The following is a 27,829-nucleotide window of genomic DNA, read 5'->3' as shown; positions in this document are numbered from 1 at the left end:
CAGACCAACGCATTAGCACTTGGTGAACACATGAACTCCTCAAACTATGGTCATCACCGGGAGTGGTTCCGGTTATTGTCACTCCGCGGTTGCCGGATCATAACACATAGTAGGTAACTACAACTTGCAAGATCGGATCTAAAACACACATATATAGGTGACAACATAATAATTTCAGATCTGAAATCATGGCACTCGGGCCCTAGTGACAAGCATTAAGCATGGCAAAGTAGTAGCAACATCAAATCTCAGAACATAGTGGATACTAGGGATCAATCCCCATCAAAACTAACTCGATTACATGATAGATCTCATCCTACTCATCACCGCCCAGCGAGCCTACGAATAGATTACTCACGAACGACGAAGAGCTTCATGGAATTGGAGAGGGAAGAAGGTTGATGATGACGATGGCGACGATTTCCCCTCTCCGGGGCCCAAGACGGACTGCAGATCTGCCCTCTAGATGAAGAACATGAGGTGGCGGCGCATCCGTATCAAAAACGCGACGAAAACTTCTCTTTTTATTTTTTCTGGGACGAAAGACAACTTATAGAGCTGGAGTTGGGGGCGGCAGGTGCCTGTGGGCCCCACAAGCCTGCCCACCGCCACCAGGGGGTGGCGGAGCAGGGGCTTGTGGCCAACTGGCCCACCCCCTGAGGTGGAACTTGGCGCAGGTATTTTTGATATTTTCCAAAACTGCTCCCCGTAAATTTTCAGGATGTTTGGAGAACTTTGATTTCTGCACAAAAATAACACCAAGGCAATTATGCTGAAAACAGCGTCAGTCCAGGTTAGTTCCATTCAAATAATGCAAATTATAGTACAAAACAAGGGCAAAAGAGTTTGGAAAAGTAGATACGTTGGAGACGTATCAACTCCCCCAAGCTTAAAACCTTGCTTGTCCTCAAGCAACTCAGTTGACAAACTGAGAGAGAAAGAAAAACTTTGACAAACTCTGTTTGATCTTGTTGTTGCAACTATGTCTAACTCATAACCAGAATTTCAGCAAGATCACAAGTTAACCACATAAGCAAATGACACAAAGGTCTCACGGTAAACTAATATCAATGGCATAATCAGCTAACGAGCAAATAATAATGAGTTTCAAATACCAACACTTCAATCAAAGCAAGCATGAAGCAATATGAATAGGTGGTATCTCGCTAGCTCTTTCTGAGACCGCAAAACATAAATGTAGAGCACTTTCAAAGATCAAGGGCTCACTAAACATTGTAATTCATAGCAACGAAGATCCAGTCATAGTCATACTCAATATCAATCAAAAGTAAAGCATTGAAATGACAGAGGTGCTCTCTAATTGGTGCTTACATAAGAGGAGGATGAATCAACAGGCAAATAAATAGACAAGCCCTTCGCAGAGGGAAGCATTGATTTGAAGAGGTGCCAGAGCTCAAGCTTTGAAAACAGAGATAATAATTTTGGGTGGCATGCTTTCATTGTCAATGCAATGACCAAGAGTTCTCAATATCTTCCATGCTACTCATGCTATAGGCGGTTCCCAAATAGAAAAGTAAAGTTTTAACTCCCCCACCACCAATCAATCACACTCCACGGCTAGCCGAATCCTCGGGTACCGTCCATACTAACATCAATCCGAGGGGAGTCTTGTTTTACAGTTATGTTTTCGATTTAAGCATGGAACTGGGCATCCCAAATACCGGCCCCTTTCTCATGAAGGACTGTGAATAAACACATGTCGAGGATAACACTCCTAGAATGGAAGATACCAATAGCCCTCTGTCACCACATGAGCGGTTCGGACATGCAAAACAGATTTATTTCTTGAAGGTTTAGAGAGTGGCACATGCAAATTTACTTGGAACGGCAGGTAGATACCGCAAATAGGTAGGTATGGTGGACTCTCATGGAAAAACTTTTGGGTTTATGGAAGTGGATGCACAAGCAGTATTCCCGCTTAGTACAAGTGAAGGATAGCAGAAGACTGGGAAGCGACCAACTAGAGAGTGACAACAGTCATCAAGATGCAATGAGTTTGACTAACATTAAATGCAAGCATGAACAGGATATAAATCACCATGAACACGAACATCATAGAGGCTATGTTGATTTTGTTTCAACTACATGCATGAACATGTGCCAAGTCAAGCCACTTGAAACATTCAAAGGAGAATACCATCCTATCATACTACATAGAGTCATCTCAAAATCTATGTTGGCAATCAAGACAAACCATTATAAGCTCTCAGCTAAATAAGCATGGCATCAGAAACTATGATCTCTAAGTTGTCATTGCAAACATGGTTCTCTCACAACAAAGCTAAATTTGGGTCGACAAGCTAGTCATATTTACAAAAACAAAATAGATAGAGTTCATACCAGCTTTTCAGTATCAGTCACTTCATCATATATCATCATTGTTGCCTTTCATTTGCACGATCGAACGATGAAAACAATAATAAGCGCATTGGACTTAGCTGAATCTGCAGGCAAACACAAAGGACAAGACAAAATAATATGTCTCTTTGAAAGCTAAACAGGTGAGCATGCAAGAAGCAATAAACATTGTAACCAATATCTTCTACCTTGACACAAAGAAAAAGAAAGCTATTTACACGGGAAAGCTCCCAAAAAGCAAAATAAGAAAGAAAAATCTTTTTGGGTTTTCTCAAAAGGACACAAAACAAGAAAACAAGAAAACAAACAGAAACTAGCATGGATAATACAGTGGTAAAGTGTAAACACCGGCTAACAAAGTGAAAGCATAAGCATGAATGTAAAGTCGGTGAGAACACGTACTCCCCCAAGCTTAGGCTTTTGGCCTAGCTTGGTCTACTCCCATGGTGGGAAATAACCAGCTCCAGGATACTCTGGAGCAGACTTTGGATGCCACTGCTGTGCGAGCTCCTCTGGCTCCCACTGATAAACTGGCGTGTGGTACTCGATTGGCGGCTCGGGCACGGGCGCCTGTGGTTGGGCCAAGCCCCAATATGCGTAGATGTCTGCGGGCATAATAGTGTACCTACCTGCATGAAGATCAAACAAAGAAGTAGCAGGCAAAGTAATAGTCTCTCGAGTAGCCTGACTAAACACCAGGTTATAAATCATCCGTCTACTAGCATCTCTATCCAGAAAATCATGGCGAACCATGCTATCATAATCCAGATATCTCTAAGGGAGGAGCATCTCTCCTTCCTCTCCCAGTCTAATGGGTATCTCAAAGTGTTTGGCAAGATGGGTAGCATAGATACCTCCATAGACAACACCCTTAGAATGGTTCAGGTTCAACCGTTGAGCTACTATAGCGCCCAAGCTATAAGTCTTATCGTTATAAAGGCCTTCGCGCAGAACCGCAAGGTCTGGAGAACTAAGTGATACAGCCTCCCCACGGCCAATCAAACATTTTCCCACAAATAGTGAGAAGTACCGAAGCACAGGAAAATGTATGCTAGCAATTCTAGCGCGAGATACTCCTCTCTCCTCTCCAACAGCAATAGAACTAATGAAATCCTCCAAGTCCCGTGGACGAGGGTCACGGATATCCCCAACATAAGGTAATTTGCATACATTGCAAAAGTCCTGCAGCGTCATGCACTGGGGAACATCGTATATCATGAACTCAACCATGGGAGGATTCTTCCTCGGATAAAAGTTCAAGCTTTGAACGAAAATATTGGTGAGGAGGAGATATTGTGGGCACTTATCTTCAACAAACGCAGTAAGACCTGCGTTCTCCACCAAGTAATAAAAGTCTTCATAAAGTCCGGTAGTGCGCAAAAATTCATCACTTGGCCACTCGCACGCTCGAACTTCTGTGGCTCGAGGGACTGCGTACCTAGGGTCATTCTTCTCGTCCTCCTTGGGGTTACGGCTTGATGAGCCTCTCAAGAACCTCCTCATCTCTTCCTTTTTCTAGCTCTGAAAAATTCTGAAATTTTTAGAGACTTCGAAAGAAAAGTGAACAAGGATCAACCCAACTTGTAGCAACTACTCCTACTAGTGCCTAGAGACCGTATCACGCGCTAAAACTACTTGGGACCAGCTAAAATCAACATTTATAGCTCAAGAACAGGGTCACCAAGGTAGCAAGAATTCGCGAAGGATAAAGCACTAGAGCAAAAACTAATTGGACCAATGGAGGAGTCACTTACCAAGGAGTAATTTCCCCAAAACACTTCGGAGAATGGTGCTTTGAGCAAGGAGATCGAAAATCAAAGCCAAATGAGCAAGAACACGGGTTTGAGCTGCGAAACAATTTTTTCTAGAGGTGGAAGAAGAGGCTGAGAGGTGGAGTGAGTCGAGGGGGTGCCTATGGGCCCAACAAGGTTGCACCCCGCCATTAGGGGGTACGTGGTGGTGGGGGGACTTGTGGCCCACTGGTCAGGCCCCGTGACCAGCTCTCAGGCCCAGATTTTTGCAAAAATTCCAGAAAAAATCATACTAAACTTTCAGGACCATCGGAGAACTTTATTTTCGAGGTATTTTTCTCCGGGACGCTAAAACAGAAAACAGGAAAAGCTAAACTAATTCCATCATTTTTCTTCTAAGCAACAGAAAAGGAAAGCTCAAAACAGAGGTATGTGACTCTCTGATTCATCTGTTTCATGGTCATCGAAAGAAATCCGTCAATGGGGTTGATCAAGTCCCTATGACAAAATCTTATCGAATCGCAAGAGAGAACGGAGAATTTTTGAATAGCCACTAAGTCACCTCAATGGGGATATGGATCTCCCCGACAAGCAACTCATACTTCATCTTGACACGAGGAATAGGGCATTCAAAGCTCCCAATGTGAATCGATGAAGTCTTTTCGATAGCATTGATGCAATGTACTTGATATCGTTTCTTCGGGAAGTGCATTGTGTGCTCATTACCGTTGACATGGAAAGTGACATTGCCTTTCTTGCAATCTATAATAGCCCCTGCAGTGTTTAAAAGGGGTCTTCTGAGGATGATAGCCATGGCATCGTCCTTGGGAATATCCAAGATAACAAAGTCTGTTAAGATAGTGGTATTAGCAACCACAACAGGCACATCCTCGCAAATGCCGATAGGGAAAGCAGTTGATTTGTCGGCCATTTGCAGAGAAATTTCAGTGGGTGTCAACTTATCCAACTCAAGTCTATGATAAAGAGAGAGCGGCATAACACTAACACCGGCTCCAAGGTCGCATAAGGCAGTTCTTACGTAGTTTCCTTTAATAGAGAAAGTTATAGTGGGCACTCCGGGATCACCAAGTTTCTTAGGAGTTCCACCTTTGAAAGTGTAATTGGCAAACATGCTGGAGATCTCAAGATCTGGTATCTTCCGTTTATTAGTCACGATATCTTTCATGTACTTGGCATACGGAGACATCTTGAGCATATCAGTTAACCGCATCTCCAGAAAGACGGGTCTTATTATCTCAACAAAGCGCTCAAAATCCTCATCATCCTTTTTCTTGGATGGCTTAGGAGGGAAGGGCATAGGTCTCTGAACCCATGGCTCTCTTTCTTTACCATGCTTCTTAGTAGTGAAGTCATTCTTGTCGTATCTCCTAGGTTCTGGATTATCAGGATTAACCGTAGGTTCAATCTCCACATCCTCATCATTGCTAGGTTGAGCATTATTACGAACATCATTGTCCATATTGTCACCAGGTTCATGTTCATCACCAGATTGTGTTTCTGCATCAGACGCAGAAATATCATTAGGTTCATCAGGTGTGACAGTATTTGGTGAACTGGCATGCAGGTTTCTATCATCCTTCTTCTTCTCCTTAGGATGACTAGGTGTATCAGCATTGATTCCTTGAGAATCTTGATCAATTCTCTTAGGATGACCTTCAGGATACAAACGTTCCTGAGTCATTTTGCCTCCTCTAGTAATGACTCTGACAGAGTTATCATTTAATTCATTGAGCAGGTCATTCTGAGCTTTAAGTACTTGTTCTACCTGAGTAGTAATCATAGAGGCATGTTTACTTAGAAGCTTCAGAGCATTGACATTTGTGTCTACACAAGCACTTAAATGGCTAAGCATACTAGTACTTTGTTCCAAATGTCTGCTAACATAATCACTGAAACTCTGTTGTTTGGCAACAAAGTTGTCAAATTCATCAAAGCATAGGCTAGCAGGTTTATCAAAAGGAATATCACTCTCGTAAAACCTACGCAGAGAATTCACTTCTACTACCTGTATCGGGTTATCAAGACCATGGATCTCTTCGATAGGTGGTAGATTTTTGACATCTTCAGATCTAATGCCTTTCTCTTGCATAGATTTCTTGGCTTCTTGCATATCTTCGGGACTGAGGAATAGAATACCTCTTTTCTTAGGAGTTGGCTTAGGAGGTGGTTCGGGAATAGTCCAAGCATTATCGTTGATCAAGAGGTTTTTCAGTAGGGTCTCAGCTTGTTCTACAGTTCGTTCCCTAAAAACACAACTGGCACAACTATCTAGGTAGTCTCTAGAGGCATCAGTAAGTCCGTTATAGAGGATATCAAGTATCTCGTTCTTCTTAAGAGGGTGATCAGGCAAAGCATTCTGTAGCTGGACGAGCCTCCCCAAGCTTGTGGAAGACTCTCTTCTTGGATTTGAGGAAAGTTGTATATTTCCTGCAAGGCAGCTTGCTTCTTATGGGCAGGGAAATATTTCTCACAGAAGTAATAGACCATCTCCTGGGGACTACGCACACATCCAGGAGCAAGAGAGGTGAACCAGGCTTTAGCATCATCCTTTAGAGAGAAAGGAAACAGCTTAAGGATATAGTAGTGGCGGATCTTGTCCTCATTAGTGAAAAGGTTGGCTATTTTGGATAGTTTGGCAAGATGGGCTATGACCGTCTCAGACTCATAACCGTGAAAAGGATCAGATTCGACTAGAGAGATTATCTCAGGGTCGACAGAGAATTCATAATCCTTATCGGTGACAAAGATAGGAGAAGTGGCAAACTTCGGACCATTTTTCATCCTAACTTCCCGAGATTTTTCCTTCCACTTGAGAATTAATTTCTCAGCGTCATAGGAATCCTTACACGCAAGAAAATCCTCAGCTATCTCTCCCTCCATAACGTAACCCTCAGGTATATCAAGCAATTCATATCTAGGAGAGCTAGATCTAGCAGGAGCAAAAGCAGGTTCTAACTCAATTGTATCAGTAGTTTCAGAAGCATCACGAGCATTGGCAGTAACTCTAGCAATATCAAGCATAGCATCATCAGGCAAAATAGCATCTCTAGCATCATCACACAATGCAGTATCAAGCATAGCATCTCTAGCAGTATCAAGCATAGTATCAAGCATAGCATCATCAGGCATAGTATCAAGCATGGCATCTCTAGCAGTAGTATCACAAGCATCATCAAGCACAGGCGACAAATCAAGATTTCTAGCAGGAGGTGAAGTCGCAAACTTACTCATAACTGAAGGTGAATCAAGTGCAAAGCTAGATGGCAATTCCTTACCTCCCCTCGTAATTTGATGGCAAGACTTTGGTCTTTGGATCCTTCCAATTCTTCATAGTGATCAGCAGATGTAAATCCCAAGTGACTCAGAGAATATAGCAATACCTCCCCGGCAACGGTGCGAGAAAAATGCTGACGTCAGTTGTGCTTCCCTGGCAATGGCTCCAGAAAAGGGCTGATCCTGCAATCTCTGGCGTTAGCTAGACGAATGCTTATAACAACTAACCTTCTCCTCCAACGGCACCAGAAGAATGATGATAGCACTCCCCGGCAATGAAACTGGAAGAACGTTGTTGATGGCCCACCAGCGCGTGGGTTTGCAGCAGTTTTTGAGGGAAGTGTATTCGACCCAAGTTGTTGATAAGCCCGTCACGAGGTGAGAGTATACTCTCAAGTATTAGCAGCTGAATTTGTCGGATTCAACCACACCTGAAATTTTAGTATCTGCAAGCACAGTAGTAACATCAAAGTAATATGATAACAACGGTGTCAGAAACGATCTGTTGACAGCAGATTATTCCTAACAATTGTATCAATGGCGCCTTCATTGCCGCGTCGACGGAAGTTGTCAGTTCCCGTCAACGATCGGTGAATCAATAGTGTAGCAGGTAGTAGCAGTGTAACGAGCAATAGCAGTGGCAAGGAACAGCAGTAGTGACAGCAGTAGCAAGTAGCAACAGTAGCAAGCGACAGTAGTAGCAACAGTAGCAGCAGAGCAAAACAAGTAACAGCAGTAGCAACAGCAGCAGAGCAAGACAAGTAACAGCACTAGGACAAACTCGTAGGCAATGGGTCATTGATTTGTTTGGATGATATTCATCATGCAACAGCTATAACACGGAGAGATATGGGGCTAGCTCCCGTTCGTCAATGTGATGTAGGCATGCATTCCGTGTGTCGTCGTACGTGCTTAGCACTTGGTGAACACATGAACTCCTCAAACTATGGTCATGACTCGGAGTGGTTCCGGTTATTGTCACTCCGCGATTGCCGGATCATAACACATAGTAGGTAACTACAACTTGCAAGATCGGATCTAAAACACACATATATAGGTGACAACATAATAATTTCAGATCTGAAATCATGGCACTCGGGCCCTAGTGACAAGCATTAAGCATGGCAAAGTAGTAGCAACATCAAATCTCAGAACATAGTGGATAGTAGGGATCAATCCCCATCAAAACTAACTCGATTACATGATAGATCTCATCCTACTCATCACCGCCCAGCGAGCCTACGAATAGATTACTCACGAACGACGAAGAGCTTCATGGAATTGGAGAGGGAAGAAGGTTGATGATGATGATGGCGACGATTTCCCCTCTCCGGAGCCCAAGACGGACTCCAGATCTGCCCTCTAGATGAAGAACAGGAGGTGGCGGCGCCTCCGTATCGAAAACGCGACGAAAACTTCTCTTTTTATTTTTTCTGGGACGAAAGACAACTTATAGAGCTGGAGTTGGGGGCGGCAGGTGCCTGTGGGCCCCACAAGCTTGCCCACCGCCACCAGGGGGTGGTGACGGAGCAGGGGCTTGTGGCCCACTGGCCCACCCCCTGAGGTGGAACTTGGCGCAGGTATTTTTGATATTTTCCAAAACTGCTCCCAGTAAATTTTCAGGACGTTTGGAGAACTTTGATTTCTGCACAAAAATAACACCAAGGCAATTCTGCTGAAAACAACGTCAGTCGAGGTTACTTCCATTCAAATCATGCAAATTATAGTCCTAAACAAGGGCAAAAGAGTTTGGAAAAGTAGATACGTTGGAGACGTATCAGGCCACTCAAAGAAACCACCGTTGAAAAGATTGCTCAGAAAGAGAGATATTGCACGGGTATAAGGAAAAACTTGATGGGGTTGAGCACCTCGAAATAATAGAAAGGATTGACAACAAGAAACTTTTGGGATATCTTCAATACTCCGAATAGAAAGAGAGGAATGAATAAACAAGATAGGTTGATAAGAATTTCCAACATAGGAAAGAATTTAAGGATGAAAAGGATATGATGACACGGATAACTGAATTGAATTCAGCGGAAAAGATAACAAGAATGAATAAAATTGAACATCAAGCTCCTGAGAATCTTCACAAAGAATCACCGGCTACAAAAGGAAGAAGAGATAGCGGAAGCAACAATGCAAAGAAGACACTTGGATGAAAATTACATCACTGAAGAAAAGGGTGGGAGGGCGGGAAAAACAAAGACAACTTGGGACAGACGAGACAACTCCGAAAGGAAAAGAGAGATTGATCTTGCGAAATATTGAAGAAGATTGAATAACTTGAAGAGAAGTGCACTAGTTGAAAAAGAATTGACATGACGACTCTAGTTGACAAGAAATTCAAAAGACAAGTTATTTTGAGAAACAGAATTTGCATTCCCAAAGAATACGAGAACACCTCTAGGAAAGATATGAAATCACCACTTGACATCGAAGCAACTCAAATTACCATACTCCAACAAAACAATGGATGAGTCTTATGAAACAAGCCAGAACAAATTCATGAGAGAGATTTCGTTCGATATTTTCATGGACAGGATCGCACGGGCTCAATCCTTACAGTAGCCATCCTGTGCAAGGCAGTGCACACGACATACGAAGCGTCCTCGAGTCGTAGCAAGCTACAAGGACTCTTTAAGACCCAACGAGAACCGGTGTAAGTCGACCGTGAACAACCGAATCCACTAGATGTCGAACCCCAACCTAACATCATGCATTTGTTGGAAGATTGTCCTATAAGTAACTACTTGAATTCCCACCTAAGAACTCCCGAAATTTCTTGTCATGCAATCTGGTCCACGGATACAAGGAGTAATATATCACTCAACTCCTATACTAACCCGTCCAGTGTATCACATCTGTCAACACATAACAAGAATCTCAGAACCTCATCTATTTCAGACACTCATAATCACAACGATACTAAGTATGGCGATACATCTGGAACAATCCGCACCAGTACTGGGGAAGCCGGACTCCTCTCGCCACTACTAGTATTGAAGCAATTTCAAAGATACTTCGTCCTGAGATACTAAGAAATCTGAATGATAACGATGTGCTCGAGAATTTCCTGGAGCTCAACTCCCCGGAAGAAATCAAGTCACACAGGAGGCATCAAGACAGAACTCCGTCACATCGACATCATATAGATTCCAAAAATATCCGCATGATCCTAAAAAATTTGGAGTGAGATGACGAGTAGAATTAAAATTATTACGTCAAGATTCCTCACGAGAGCATAGAAGAGGAGAAAAAAGAATCCTACTCTCCGATATATAACTAGACTCAAAGTATATTTTACTAGACTCGACTCGGCCAAGTTCGATCAATCAAGGGGTCTCCTAGGTCGGTACTGCTCTGATACCAACTTCTCACGCCCAAGATGCGATCCTATCCTTATTTTGGCACGAGGGCCTCGACAGGGATAGAAGCGCATCTCGTTGTTTCGCAAGAATGGATATCATTACAAGTACATGTACTGAAGAGAACAGTATATGGAATCGGCTTACACTCGCCACAAGCTACATTAGAGTCACATCAGTACAATACATAAACATCATGAAGAAGAGTAGGGTCCGACTACGGACGGAAACAAACAAGAAAAGAAAATGACGTCCATCCTTGCTATCCCAAGCTACCGGCCTGGAATCCATCCTTGATCGATGAAGAAGAAGAAGAAACTCCAAATGAACAATCATTGCGCTCACGTCTTAGTCACCTTACCTGTACCTGCAACTGGTGTTGTAGTAAGCTGTGAGCCATAGGGGACTCAGCATTCTAATTTCCAAAGGTATCAAAACTAGCAAAGCTTAATGGGTGAGGCAAGGTTAAGTGGTGAGGCTGCAACAAACGACTAAGCAATATATGAGGTGGATAACTTACGAGTGCAAGATTAAAGAGGGGGAAGATCTACGCCTAGCGGACGTGAGCTACTGATGATCAAATGAATGATCCTGAACACCTACTTACGTCAAGCATAACCCCACCGTGTCCTCGATTGGAGAAGGAGCTCACGAAAGAGACAGCCACGGTTACGCACTCAGTTGGCATATTTTAATTAAGTTAACTTCAAGTTATCTAGAACCAGTGTTAAACAAAGTTTCCATGTTGCCTCAAAACCGCAGGCATGGCTTTCTGAAAGATTTAACCCTGCAGAGGTTCTCCAACTAGTCCATCACAAATTACCACAAGCCGCATAGAAATCCTCGATCATGAAACTCGCGATCTCGTCGAACTCCTTAGTGGAAAACCTCAACTCTGAGATTACCCAAAGCATCACCAGAATCCCGATGAACAAGACATTTGTCAAAGGTAAAACTAATCCAGCAAGGCCACCCGACGTGTCGACGATCCTGATAGGAGCCGCCTATCTTGTTCTCAGGACACAACGGATAAGCGAAGCGTACGGTGGCCTGATAGACATCACACGAGTTGCCCCGGGTTGGCCCCACACGGTGCTCTCTTTTGGACGAGCACCATCAACACTGGCCCTCCCTGTGTTATGTAGAATTACTCCTCGGGTTCATGACGCCCTATGCTTTTCAGTATTAACATAATTATTATGTTGGGCAAATATAGTACCATTGTTGGTCCTTGCCAGACCAGCTTTAATCTAAAACGAATTATCAAGGGGGTCCCCATAACAACCCCGATCGTGTTAGGAGCGCTCAATTATGGAACATAACACCGGTAGCCGAAACTAAGGGGGCAAAGGTGGAACAAAACATCAGACTAGAAAGGCCGAGCCTTCCACCTTTTACCAAGTATATAGGTGCATTAAATTATTTAGCAATAATATGGTGATATGACAAGGAACCCATGTTATCACATGGAAACAACTGCACCTGCAATTAGCAACACTAACACAAGGTTAAGCAAGTGGTAACATAGCCAATCAGTGGTTTGCTAGGTTGTGATCAGGTTGAAGGTTTTCATGGCAATGTTGAGAGGCTGATATTCAACAGGTGGTAGGCAGCGAGACATAATGATAGAAACGGTAAAACTAGCATGCCAATGATAGTAATGGTATCTGGGGAAATGGTCATCTTGCTTGAGATCCCGCTTGGAAGAAGAACGACTCCGTGAAGAAGGCGAACCGATGTAGTCGAACGGGTCCTCACTTTCCGACACGCTTGCGGAACTCTAGCGAGACGAAGGAAACCGGAAACAAGAATCAACACACGATATACACCACACGATGCACAACACATATGATGCATGAACGGTTGAATAAATGCAAGACATGGCATGTCAATTCACAACAACCAAACACTACACATTAAGTGAAGTTCAATATGCAACGGGTTGCATATTGATAAACTCCATGTACGAATTATTTAGTTCTATCCCATTTAGGTACACGGCAATATTAAATGAGTTTAAACATGGCAAAAGGTGAAGCGTAATTAAGCTACTTATCTAGGCATTTTAAATGAGGTCGGAAACGACATATAGCGTCTCCGGACTGACCTCGTACGTTAATTTATAATTCTGTGCAGATCTGAATTAACATGTTTAAATATTTGTTAAACAGCAAAATAAATAGGTTCACGTGAAACTACACGTCGTTTCAATCAATTTACACATAGAGAACATGTCCAACGGAGCTACGGTTCAAAAGATACGAACACCGCAAGATATAATGGCATGAATGCAATATGTGTGCAACGATAGTCACAAGCATCCCAAACCAAGAAGGAGGAAACATATTATGAAACTACACAAGATTCTAAGTAAGTTTCATATAGGACACGATCAAAACGGAGTAACGGCTCAACAACTACGAGCTAAACAACAAATCAATACAATTTACCCGAAACAGCAACATGGCATTTTCTACACCACCGAACAACTAGCTACACAAATCCAAAATGCTCAACCAAAGCATGATACAGTAGAGGGCAAGATGCACTTCAACATCCTACTAATAACATTTAGCATGGCAGCATATATCACTAGGAAAAGAACTCACAAAATGGCATCTCACACACAGTTTCAGACTTAGTGAAATATCAGTTTTAGACATTGCAGTTTTCGATCTAAAGGCATATAGACCGCAACAAAACTATATGCTACAGGGCACCAAATGGCATGAAAATTCACAGCATGCTAGAGAATCTTAGGGACTACAACTAACTCCATTGCCCCAACCTCAAGACTTGCAGATCACCAGATAAACTCATGGAATGACACCAACAAAATATAACAAATTTCAGACTAAGAAATATTTCAGCATCTCCAAATAAGCACTATTTTCTATCAAGTTGAGAACAAGCAAACAACACCTAAACATGGATTTCTGTTGCAACCAAAATTACCAGGAACTAGTCTACACATCCAAGGGCATATCTCTAGTTGACAACTCCTCTATATCATGCACGGATTAAATCCCACAAAATAAACAAAAGGGCAACATGGCAAAATATCACGCGCACTAACTTGCTCAAAAGCTAAAACTAAATGCACAGTTAAATTCTACGGATTATTCTACCCCGAAAACATATATAACATGTGGGGTTGCAAAAATAAAAATACCGCAACACGTATATGCGAGAATATGTCCTAAACGCGATATAACAAACTAGCGACGGAACCTACATGCAAAAATGCAAACAACTACTCTAAAATTACATGGCAAAAGGTCCCTAAAAATATGAGCATTTCATCTACGGGGTTTGAGCAATCCGGACACGCGCGAAAATAAATACGGAACAATTATCATATTAGGACAACACGGAAAACTATACATACGGCAAGTCAAATTACTTCAAACATGTATGCAAGTTGTAAAATAATAATCTACGCGGAAAACTACACAAGTTACATATTTAGAACGTTCTGATCCGATACACGGTTAATTAACTATGGTCGTTTGAAATTCTGGCAATTTTCTGGAATTAAATAAATCTCCGGAAAAATCCTGAAACCTAAATGGGCCGAAACTAAGAAGCAACGCTGAATAACTAAATTACGCACGCGCGCAAAATAGGGGGGGACAAGGCGGCCTCACCTTGTGGGCTTCGGCCCCGATGGAGAGGAGGTGCTGAGCCGGCTGGCGTACTGGGGCACGCCTGGGCCACGGGCGCTGGCGCGGGGGGGGTCGCGGCCCAGGTGGAGGAGGCGCGCGGCTCCGCCTCGTCGTTCTCCTCCCGTGCCCGAGGAGCACGAGGCCCTGGTGGCGAGCTGCGGCGCCATGGCGGCAGGCAGGGCAGCGAGGTCCTCGCGGCGGCGGGGATGGCCTCCCCCGAACCAGATGCGGTCGGCGGGGGTGCTGGGGCGGCCGGCTGCTGCAGGCCCGGCGACGGCGGCGGCCTGGCAAAGCCACGGGAGGAGCGGCAACATGCGGCACCGGCGCGGGAAACCAAGGGGATGGTGGAATCCGACGGAATCCGACGCCGGAGGTCGGGTGGGAGGCGGGTTGCCAGCGGCGGCTGCGCAGGCACGCGAGGCGGCGGCGCTCGGGGCAGAGGCTGCTCAGGACAGGCAGGGGATGCAGCGCCGATCGGGAGGAGGAGGGAGCCGGCTGGGAGCGGCGCGATCCGGGCCTGGGCAGGCCCCGGATGGGCTTCGCGGGCCAGCGGCGCTGGAGGGAGGAAAGAGGAGGGAGGTGGCGCTAGGGTTTGGTTGGCACGGGAAACGAGGGAGAGAGGGCCAGATTAGGTAGGTTAGGGGTGCTTTAATAGGAAAGGGGGCTAGGGTTAGCAGAATTTCGCCTCGGTTTCAATCGTGCGATCGGAATCGAACGGTCTCGCACGCGGGGATGGATAAGTGGCTGTGTAGAGTGGGCTAGCCACAGAAGAGAGGGAAAATGGGCACCCGGCAACGCGGTTTAAAATACCAAAATACGTCCGACGAATAACGGAAGACGGTGCCGCTACGGTCGACCGTTCGGGTACCACACGAACTCCGATTGCGACGAAAATTGGCAGGCGGCCTACCTACAACTAAATAAGACCGCACGTCAAGTTTCAACCCAATCAGAGAAAGTTTTACACACACTTTTGAAAACAAGAGTTAAATGATGTCGCGGGCATGTGCGTGTATGGTCGGGCTCAACACGGTCAACGACGAACACGGAGAAAACCGGCAACTAACAAGGGATGCAGGTTTTAAAAACTGGAGGAAATGGAGTGCTGATGCAATGCGGATGATGCGATGATGATGCGACAATTAAAAATAATCACACGACGAAAAAGGAATAAAAGGGGAATCTTCTGAAACGTCGGTCTCAGGCTGTCACACCCATGCAAGGCACATCTACAACGGGCAGGGCACGAGTGTTGCGGGTGGACATGCATGGTGCAATGGGTGTGGATGCTGCGAGTGGGGGGCATGCATGCAACGATGGAAAGGGCACTACATAAGCTTGGTCCATGCATCGCGTCAACTCGTGTCATGGTATTTAAATAACCGGTCCTCATGCCCAACGAGAGAGTCTAATCCAAACCCCACTAATTCATCCAATCAGCACGTCTCATGTGGATCGATCCACACTATGGCTAACCCTAGCGCCTAATCTCAACCGTCGACGCACAATGATCGATGACCCGAGAGTGTGCGGGGTTTTGAGGGGTTTTGAGAGGGTTCATGTGATTAGGGTTGAGCATAACTAATTTAGAAAAACTTGTGCACATAGTATTCTTATGTTGTATAGTAACGAGAAAAAAAATACGGTTTACTTTTACGAAAAATCCTTCACCAAATTGTCATTTCTTGAACCATGTAGTATGGATTTCAAGGGAGAGAGTAGGGGCCGCTCGAGAGTACATGGGTTTTTGAAAATAAAAAGTGTCAAAACCTCATCAAAGCTTCATTTTAAATTGACTAAAAAAGATCTGAACTTACTTTCTCAATTTCATGTTTTGAACTGGTGTTATATTTGATTTTCTATTAAACCATGTTTTTTCAAAAGTAAAATAAAATAACAGAAGATTAATTAAATAAATAGTGAGACTTCATATTTACAATATATAGGTATAATAGATGTGTAGAAAATTTATTTGGCTGATTTAGACAAGGTCCAAAAAGAACTTGCTTAGAAATGAAGTCGTTTACCCTACCATTGGAGGTCATTTGGAACACACTTTTCATCACTAAGAGTTTAACTTAGCAAAAGGGATCGGATTGATCACCTAACAAACACATTTGAGTTGAGGAGGTTGCGATAGCATTAAAACATCAATACCCCAACACTAATTTGAATTTGAGCCCAAATTTGAATTTAAGCCGAAATTTGAATTTTGCTTCAAAATTGATTTTGAGTTTTAAAACAATGACCAAACAATTTTGAATAGAAATACCGGGATACATAGTGCGTACCAGTATGCACCAACTTGCAAATATTATTACATGACACAAATTTTCAAACAGTTCTTTGTTCTACCACACCGTGTGCCCTTCTTTTCCTTAGCACTTCTTGTTTTCGGTTCTACTACACACACAAGTTCACTTATCATCTTAGTTTTCTTCACTAATTTCAACACCTCATCAACACACGCAAGTGATTCAAATTTTTTAGTTTCACCCTCAAGAGCAGTTTCTTCACTCTAAAACTCGACACGCTCAGGCTCAAGTACACTTCTCTTCTTTATGCAGCCATTGAGTCCTGCTTTTTTTGTTGGCTAGCAATCTTCAACAACAAGGGGTTGACTTGCACGGATCCTCCTCGCCATTGGAAAAAATTCATAGATATAGTAATTGGAATAAAGCACCAAATCAAAATACACACAAATAAACAAGAACATACTTTGGCTTTTTAGGAGTGTAACGACATTTGATAGATCCCACTGTGTGCCCAAGTTCCTGGCACAACTTGCATATGTTTTTGTTACCTTTTTGGGCCCTTTTTGGCTTTCCATATTTCTTTCCCTTCTTACTACTCCCACCTTTCTCGAATCATGCCTTGAATCTAATATGTTTAGTCCAGCTAGCCTTTCTTTTCTTCAAGGGAGGACACATTGAAAATTCAATCTCCACTTCAGGCCACTGAGACTGATCTGTAAGTGCTAGAATTGGAGTTGTTTGCGAAACATTGCATGGGAAACAAAAAAAATTCTACGCACATGTCAGATATATCCATTGTGATGACCATCTACGAGAGGAGAGATTAGATCCACATGCCTTTGTAGATTGCTAAGCGGGAAGCGTTAAGAAACGCGGTTGATGTAGTCGAACGTCTTTGCGATCCAAATCACAAGCCGTCCCGCAATCCAATCACGATCTAGCACCAAACGGACGGTACCATCGCGTTCAGAACACGTGCAGCTCGATTATGATCTCCGCCTTCTTGATCTAGCAAGTGGGGCGAAGAGGTAGATGAGTTCTCTCATAGCACGACGACATGGTAGTGGTGGTGGCGAACTAATCGAGCAGGGCTCCGCCAAGCTATGCCGGACTAATCTAGATGAGGGAGACAATCTATGGAGGAGAGGTCAGCATGTGGCTTTTCAGGGGTGTATTGCCCTCAAAACCTCCACTATATATAGGAGGAAGAGGTGGGAGGGCTACCTTGCCTCCTCCTTGAAGGAGGAGAGGTTCGGCCGAGCTAGGGAGGAGAGCCCTCCTCCAATTCGGTTTGGTGGAGGACTCCCTTCCTAGTTGGTCTCCTCCTTCCTTTTTTTCCTTCTTCCTTTTCTTTTTATATTTGGCCGAAATAGGACTTATTGGGCTGGCCGCACATGCAGAAAAACAGTAGCAATAAAATGACACGATCACATGCTATGTTCATAGTTTGGGTCTTGTCCATCACATCATTCTCCAAATGATGTGATCCTGTCATCAAGTGACAACGCTTGTCTATGGCTAGGAAACCTTAACCATCTTTGATCAACAAGCTAGTCAACTAGAGGCTTACTAGGGACAGTGTGTTGTCTATGTATCCACACATGTATCTTAGTTTCCATTCAATACAATTCTAGCATGGATAATAAACAATTATATTGAACAAGGAAATATAATAATAACTATTTTATTATTGCCTCTAGGGCACATTTCCAACAGTCTCCCACTTGCACTAGAGTCAATAATCTAGCTCACATCACTATGTGATTTACAATGTAATGAATCTAACACCCATACAGTTCTGGTGTTGATCATGTTTCGCTCATGGAAGAGGCTTAGTCAACGGGTCTGCAACATTCACATATGTGTGCACTTTGCAAATATTTATGTCTTGCTCTTTGTTCCTCTTTGTTGTAATCGCGGATGGAATTGAAGCGTTGCTTTATGTGTCTGGTCGTCTTGTGAAACCTTGGTTCCTTGACTAGAGCAATGGCACAAGTGTTGTCACAAAACAAAGTCATTGGATCGAGTGTGCTCCATAAACGAGAAACATTTCCTTAGTCCTCTTAAAGTACTTCAGAATATTCTTGACCGTTGTCCAGTGCTCCATTCCTCGATTACTTTGAAACCTTCCCGCCATACTTATGGCAAGGCTCACATCAGGTCTTGTGCACAACATTGCATATATGATAGACCCTATGGCTGAAGCATAGGGGACGACACTCATCTTTTCTCTATCTTTTGCAGTCACTGGGCATTGAGTCTTATGCAACTTTATACCTTGTAACACACATAAGAACCCTTTCTTGGACTGTTCCATTTTGAACTTCCTCAAAACTTTATCAAGGTATGTGCTCTTTGAAAGTCCTTTCAAGCGTCTTGATCTATCTCTATAGATCTTGATGCCCAATATGTAAGCAACTTCTCCTAGGTCCTTCATTGAAAAACTTTTATTCAAATAATAGTTTACGCTTCTCAAAAGATCTATATCATTTCCAATCAGAAATATGCCATCCACATATAATATTAGAAATGCTACAGATCTCCCACTCACTTTCTTGTAAATACAACCTTCTCCATAAACTTGTATAAACCCAAACGCCTTGATCACCTCATCAAAGCGTCGATTCCAACTCTATGATGCTTGCACGAGTCCATAAATGGATCACTCGAGTTTTCATACTTTGTCAGCATTCCGGTTGCATCATATACAAATCTTCCTTAAAGAAACCGATAAGGAATAATTTTTTGACATCCATCTGCCAAATTTCATAATCGAAAATTGCAGCTATCGCTAACATGATTCTGACGGACTTAAGCATCGCTACGGGTGAGAAAGTCTCATCGTAGTCAACTCCTTGAACTTGTGAAAAACCCTTTGCCACAAGTTGAGCTTTATAGACGATGATATTACCGTCCGCGTTCGTCTTCTTCTTAAAGATCCATTTATTCTGAATTGCTTTTTGCACTTTTTGTAATACTTCGCAACTCCATACTTTGTTTTCATACATCGATCCTGTAGCGACCCGACTCAAAACGAGTCAAGCCTCTGGTGTTTCCGTACCATCCCAAGATCATGCTGGTACACACTCAGTACATCAACGTATATATCAAGAGTTCAATCACACAGCTTTATTAATCGAAATCTCATAACGAGTAATTTATTACAATAATGAATTACAATAAAGTGGCTGAAGGCCATCTCATGAGATATCTAACGAAGACTAGCGGAAGCATCAGGTAGACGAGTCCATCCGACTCCAGGACATGTCGTTGAGCGTAGATCGTAGCCTCACTCCTGGTCGGAAAAGTACTCTGCAACATGATACGTTGCAGCCGTGTAGGTCAGCATATGGAATATGCCGGCAAGTCATCAAAGAGAGGGGAAAAAATAATAATCAACTATCTCTACATGCATATTTGGCAGGTGGGGCTATAGGTTTTGCATAAAGCCAATTTTCTCCTACAACAAGAGGGGATGAAAGCAAAATATTACTACATTGTTTGTTGTTAACGAGATGGTTCCGCCAACCAATTCTCACACCCGGGTTGTTGTTAATACCCACATCATTATTAAGTTGTGTCGAGAGTTCAGGGAAATTTCAATGCCTTCGGCTCAGGTTGTCCATGACCGTGGACACGGCTAATCGATTAGGTTGGGCACTCTGCAGAGTTTTGCACATGTTCCCCACAAGATTTGATCGTCTCCGAGTATATCCTCGCACTTCAGGGTGTTTGAAGACCGGATGATCAAAACATGGTCTTTCAACGGGTCCCTCTGAATCCCTGTCGGTGCCCATCCATTCCTACCGTTCTTCTACATCTGCTAGCACCGCCTGTCCAGAGTCGCCGCGTTGTCCAACCAAGCCAGAGCCCATAATGGCTTGTGGCTGTGCAGGTAAGCCTTGGGTCTTGAAGCCTCCGTCCATCTCTTCGAGCCTGGGTGAAGCTTTCCGCAAGATGTCATGGCCGTCTCCAGCATCCCGGGTCATCCACTGGTTTCTCCAAGGAGCCGATCAACCGTCCTTCACCCAGAGTTGCATTGCATCACGAGGTCTTGAAAATCTTGTCTTAACCGGTCTTGGTTATTTAATCAACCTTGCATCACTCGTGTTATGCACACAACCGAAAATCCCGTCTACTCAAGCATAGCAATATGAAATTTGTCGTCCCGGGCCAAGTATCGGGGTTGTTGTGTGCCTACCACATGATACTACAACCTATACTAAAATTTCCAAGTACCTAAGCAGCATGCAAATGGGCAAAGAAAGGTGAAACTACCATGCATCGAAAAACATAGGAGATAGTAGGATCAAAATGACTTGCCTTGATGATAGTTGTCTTGATCGAGCGCTTCTAAGTAACAAGCTTCGCACTCCGGGTGATCTACCGATACAAACAAAATACACACCATAAGCACTATAATCAATCAACAAGTAAAAATAACATTACAAGTAATAAGTAGCTATGGCCTAAGTGAAAGAATTCCCTACACGTCACTAAGGCAGAAACTTGTTTCTTTTATAATCCCAAGTAAGAATATTTAAAAAAAATTGAAACTTATACCACAGAAATATATAATCACTAGGAAGCAGTAGCAAAAGGAATCAAATCAAAATCATTTTTTAAACTCCTGGAATAAGCAAAACAAGGTTTAAACTAAATCTGATCTAATTCAAATTTGAAAATTTCAAACATAGACAAATTATATGTTTTTAAAAACTACAGAAACTTTGTGATCTACTGGAACAAGTTTCAACTCCATTGGACCTCTATATCAAAAGTTATGATCAGAACAAAATTGAAACTCTCTCTGTTTTCGAATTAAAACAGAAAAATAAAACAAACAGGGAATCCACGTGGCGGCTTCTGATTGGCTGAGGGGGGTGAGTGCTGCGGTGATTCTAACAAATGGCCGGAATTTAACAAAACTAAGTCGGCTAACTAAATAAATAACAGAACCGAAGGTTCTTTTAAAAGAACCGAAGGGGTATCCCTACTTCTAATCTAACCCATTGATCTAAGATCCTACGGTGGAAAAACAACAAAAGAAAAACTAGAGGAGGGAGAGGTTCTCACCGTGGACACAGGAGGCTGGGAGCTCCGGTGGCTGCTCCGGCGAGGGTGGAGAGGCACTACGGCGAGGGGGCTGGTCGCCGGCAGGGTGGGGCGGCGGAGGAGGGGGCGGTCGGCTCCGGGGCGTCGGGGAGGCAGCAGGGGAGGCATCCGGGGCGACGGGGAGGCAGCAGCGGCTTCTGCTGGCTCGAACAGGGCCGAGCTCCTGCGAGCTCGTGCGAGGGGGCGGCGTGGGGCTCGGGCTGGGCGGCGTGGGGTGGAACGGGGCGAGGGCGGCTCGGGGGTTGGGTTTTTATAGGGGGAGGGGGGGACATAGATGGGTAGGAAATCGGGCCGGCCATGGAAGGTGCGCTGCTTGCTGGAGAAAGGAAGGTCACGGGAGAAGAAAGAAGGACGGAAGAAGAAGAGGGAAGGAAAGAAAGAAAGAAAAAGAAAAGGGGAAAAAATAGGAAAGAAGAGGTGGCGCTGCGGTTTGCGAGGGATTTTAGCTTCCTGGCGATGGGGATCTTGCCCCAGAAATATCTCCCGTGTTTTGTTTTTTTTAACAGAAACTAAAACAAAATAAAAGGAAACAAATAAAATAAGGAATATAGGGTATTATATAGCAAAATGATCTGAAAAATATCCTCTACTCGATTAACATTTTTCCAAGGCAAAAATAAAAACTTTAAAAAAATGTTTTTCAAAAAAAATCCCTTATGCTATATTTTCTTTTTGCAATTATTTTCACAATAAAACTTTGGCTTTCTTGGCTCAAAATATTTCATAAATGCCTCACATTTTGGAGGGTCATTTTCCTCCGCTCTCTCTTGCATGCAAGAGATTATTTCCTGGCATTTCTCGTGTGAAGAAAAAATAGAAATGCAAAAGCAAAAGTCGAAAGAATTCAAATGCAAACTTTATTTAAATCAATATGCATAGATGCTTAGCTACAATGTAAAACATTCCAAATTAGGGAATTTGGAATGTTACAAACCTACCCACCTTAAGATGAATCTCGCCCTCGAGATTCGGGTTGGCTAGAAAATAGGTGCGGGTGGTCTCGACGAAGATCATCTTCTCGTTCCCAGGTGGCTTCTTCCTCGGTGTGGTGGCTCCACAACACCTTGCAGAACTTGATGATCTTGCTGCGGGTAACTCTGTTGGCAGTCTCGAGAATCATGACAGGTTTCTCCTCATACGTCAGATCACTGTCAAGCTGTATGACCTCTAGGGGCACTGTATCTCTCAACGGAACATCGGCCATCTCAGCGTGGCATTTCTTCAACTGGGAAACATGGAAGACATCATGAACTCCGGACAATCCTTTCGGCAGTTCCAGTTTATATGCAACTTCGCCTCTATGTTCAAGAATTTTGTAGGGGCCAATGAATCAGGGTGCTAACTTTCCTTTCACACCAAATCTCTTGATTCCTCGGAGTGGAGACACCCGAAGATATGCTCGGTCTCCCACTTCGTATGTTACTTCCTTGCGTTTGCTGTCAGCGTAACTTTTCTGCCTGGACTGAGCTATCTTGAGTCGGTCATGAATAAGCTTGACCTTCTCTTCAGAATCTCGGATAAGGTCGGGACCAAAAAGTTGTCGGTCTCCAACTCCATCCCACATCAACGGTGTTCTGCACCTCCTTCCGTATAGAGCTTCGAAAGGGGCCATCTTCAGACTGGTCTGGTAGCTGTTGTTGTATGAGAACTCGGCATAAGGCAAATTGTCATCCCAACTAGACCCATAGTCTAGTGCGCAAGCTCTCAACATGTCCTACAGAATCTGATTTACTCTCTCGATCTGTCCATCTGTCTGTGGGTGAAAAGTTGTACTGAACTCCAATCTCGTTCCCAAGGTTTCATGCAGTTGGTGCCAAAATTTTGATGTGAACTGAGTCCCTCTATCTGACACAATACTCTTCGGTACTCCATGCAGACATACGATCCTGGTCATATATATCTTGGCCAGCTTGGCACTCGTGTAAGTAGTCTTCACAGGAATGAAGTGAGCTACCTTGGTCAAACGATCGACTACAACCCAAATAGAATCATAGCCAGAACGGGTCCTGGGTAATCCTGTGATGAAGTCCATACCAAGCTTTTCCCATATCCACTCGGGTATTGGCAGAGGTTGGAGCAAACCTGCTGGCTTCTGATGCTCGGCTTTTACTCGCTGACAAACATCGCATATTGCTACGAACTCGGCAATGTCTTTCTTCATTCATGTCCACCAGAAACTTTGTTTCAGATCCAGATACATCTTGGTGTTGCCGGGGTGTATCGAGTACGGGGAATCATGGGCCTCCTGAAGTATCAACTTCCTGAGTTCGGGATCATTGGGCACATAAATGCGATCCTCAAACCATAAAGTTCCGTGTTCATCCTCACGAAAACCTTTAGCCTTCCCGTCTTTCATTTTCTGCTTAATCTCAGCTATCTCCTTGTCTGATTTCTGCGCCTCGCGTATCTTTTCTATCAAAGTGGACTGAATTTCTAGAGTGGCAACAAACCCTCTTGGAACTATTTCCAATTTGAGCTCTCGGAGGTCATCGGCTAACTCCTGGGGTAACCCTCCTGCTATGAGTGTGTTCACATAACTCTTGCGGCTCAACGCATCGGCTACAACATTTTCCTTGCCTGGGTGATAATGCAGTCTCATGTCGTAGTCCTTGATCAACTCTAGCCATCGCCTCTGTCTGAGGTTCAACTCCTTCTGCATGAAGATATATTTCAGGCTCTTGTGATCAGTGTAAACATCACAACTATTTCCAATCAGGAAATGTCTCCAGGTCTTAAGAGCGTGCACTACGGCTGCTAGTTCCAAGTCATGCGTGGCATAATTCAACTCATGGGGTCTGAGCTGTCTGGATGCATAGGCTACAACTTTACCTTCTTGCATGAGCACTCCTCCGAGTCCTTGACGAGAAGCGTCATAGTAAACCTGGAAATCCTTCCGAATGTTCGGCAATATCAGCACTGGGGCTGTAACCAGACGTTTCTTCAACTCTTGAAAACTGGTTTCACATTCCTCAGTCCAAACATACTTGGACTCCTTCTTCAACAGCTCTGTCATGGGCTTGGCGATCTTTGAGAAATTCTCAATGAACCTCCAGTAATATCCGACAAGTCCGAGGAAACTGCGGATCTCCTTGACTGAAGTGGGTGCTACCCATTCGGTGACTGCTGCGACCTTGGCAGGGTCCACTGCTATTCCTTCTCCTGAGATGACGTGTCCGAGGAATCCGACTTCCTTCAACCAAAACTCACATTTTCTAAACTTTGCATATAGCTTATGCTCTCGAAGTTTCTCCAGAACTAGACGCAGATGTTCCTTGTGTTCCTCTTCGTTCTTGGAGAATATCAGTATGTCATCGATGAACACCACGACAAACTTGTCCAAGTATTCCATAAATACCTTGTTCATCAGATTCATAAAATATGCCGGAGCATTAGTCAGTCCAAATGACATGACCGTGTACTCATACAAGCCGTACCGAGTGGTGAAGGCTGTCTTGGGTATATCATGTTCACGAATCTTCAACTGATGATACCCGGATCGAAGATTGATCTTGGAGAATATTCGGGCTCCAACTAACTAGTCAAACAGATCATTGATCATCGGCAAGGGGTACTTGTTCTTGATGGTCACCTTGTTCAATGCACGATAATCGACAACCATTCTCAAGGACTTATCCTTCTTTTCAACCAAGAGCACTGGGGCTCCCCAAGGTGAAGAACTTGGGCGAATATACCCTTTGTCCAACAACTCCTTAATTTGCTTCTTGATTTCTACCAAGTCATTTGCGGGCATCCGATAGGGTCTCTTGGATATCGGGGCTGTTCCGGGTAATAGCTCAATCAGGAACTCGATCTCTCTATCAGGTGGCATGCCCGGCAATTCCTCCAGAAATACATCTGGGTATTCATGTACAATCGGTACTTCCTCCTGGACTACTCCCGTGAGAGAGTTTACTCGTTTACTCCGTGTCGGGCGCTGAGACACGTACTTAATCCGCTTTTGCTCGGGGGTGGTGAGCAAAATAGACTTAAGGGCACAATCAATATTCCCTTCATACTTGGCCAACCAATCCATGCCTAGGATTACATCCAATCCCTGGGATTCTAATACGATGAGGTCGGTGGGAAAGTTATGGTTCCCGATGTTGAGACTCAAAGCATGGCATCCTATCCCGGCTGTCATCATGCCTCCTAGGGAACTGACCTTAATAGGCTGGCTGAGGGTTCTAGTTGGCAAACTATACTTTTCCACAACTACCCTTGATATGAATGAATGCGTTGCACCGGAATCAAAAAGTACCAATACTGGACGTGAATTTAGCAAAAACTTACCAACCACAGTATCGGGGTGATCATAGACCTCTTCAACATCAATGTGATTCACCTAAGCTCGAGGAAAAGGATTGGGCTTCTTTGTTGCAGAGTTGCCGTTGTCGTTTCCATTTCCCTGCTTGTTCTGGGGACATTCAGTGGCATAGTGTCCCGTCTTCTGACATTTGAAGCAGGTGATGTGATTCAGATCCTTCTGAGCTGGAGCTGAATGATGCTGAGTGCCAGTACCGCCATTCTTGAAGTTGTTGTTGTTGCGGTGGTTCCCATTTCCTCCATGGTTGTGGCCTCCATGGTTGTGCACTGGGTGGTTATGCTGGACGTGTCCTCCAAACTTACCGGATCCAGTCCCGGTATTCCCTGAATAGGGGGTGTAGCGAGGCTTCTGCTGAGTGCCGGAGTTGAACTTTCCATTGCCATACTTCCGTGTGCGGTTCTCCATCTGCTGGTGTTCCCCTCCAAGATGAGGGCCTTATCTACCAGCTCCTGGTAGTTGTTGAAGTTGGCTATGGTCAGCTGAATGATCAGCTCATCATTGAGTCCCTCCAAGAACTTTTCCTGCTTGGTCGCGTCATCGGCCACATCTCCAGGTGCATAACGGGCGAGCATGCTGAATTCATCGACATACTGAGCCACAGAGGATTTCCCTGGCGTAAGTTGCGAAACTCACGCTTCTTTAGACTCATTGCACCAGCTGAGACATGTGCGGTACGGAAGGCTTGCTTGAACTGCTCCCAAGTGACTCCAGCAATGGGGTATGTGGTTGTGTAGTTCTCCCACCATGCAGCTGCAGGGCCTTCAAGTTGATGCGCGGCAAAGCGCACCTTCTCAGCTTCAGTACAACCAGCAGTGGTAAGTTCCCGCTCCATCTTGCGGAGCCAATCATCTGCCACAATGGGCTCAATGCTGCTGGAGAAAGTCGGAGGGTTCAACCTCAGGAAACGGGTGAGATTGTCGGCCTAGGGTGGATGATGGTTGTTGTTAATGTTCTGGTTCTGGATGATCAGCTGCATCAGGGTATTCTGTTGCTGAATCAACTGGGTGAGTTTCGGCGGAAAGTTGGAAGCAGGGGCACGTCTCGGAGGCATCTCATGTTTGTAGAGGGGTGAGATTAGCATAGAACAATGGTCTAAGAGTAATTACACTACCCATATGAAATGCAACAAACAAGTATCACACCACACATTCTATTCAATACCATCACAAAGGTTCACACGGGGATACAAAATTCGATAACCTAAACATCGGCCTAAACGTTTAACGATAAGATAAATTTGGTGGTCTAGTCTAAGTGTCCTCCTCAGAAAAGCATGGTGGTGGGTCCTTCGGTGGAGCTTTCTTCATAGTCCTCGTCATTGTTGATCAAGGGGGCTACGTCACCTTCGGGATGAAGGTTCTCGCCCATGTCCAGTTCCTCCTCTAGGTATGCAACTCGAGTCTTCAGCTTCTCGATCCTCTCCAGAAAGTCCTTCACCTGCAATTCGTGCTCATAGTGGGCTTCCCGGGCTGCTTCTTCGAGTTCGAGTTCGCGGAGCGACAGTTGCTTGATCTTCCTGGCGTCCTTGATCACACGATGCTCCAGAGTCCTGCTGTGCTTCTCCAAGGTCTGGGCATAGGACAGGAGAGCGTCCTTGGTCTTGCTTGAGATGATTTCTCCATCTTCTCTTCTCCGGGATACCGTGAATAGGTCCGGTGAAATAGGGCAGCCTCTGTAC

The sequence above is a fragment of the Hordeum vulgare genome, chromosome 7H (genome assembly GCF_904849725.1).
Source record: "Hordeum vulgare subsp. vulgare chromosome 7H, MorexV3_pseudomolecules_assembly, whole genome shotgun sequence".
Taxonomy (NCBI): Eukaryota; Viridiplantae; Streptophyta; class Magnoliopsida; order Poales; family Poaceae; genus Hordeum; species Hordeum vulgare.
Note: the sequence above shows the minus strand (reverse complement) of the source record.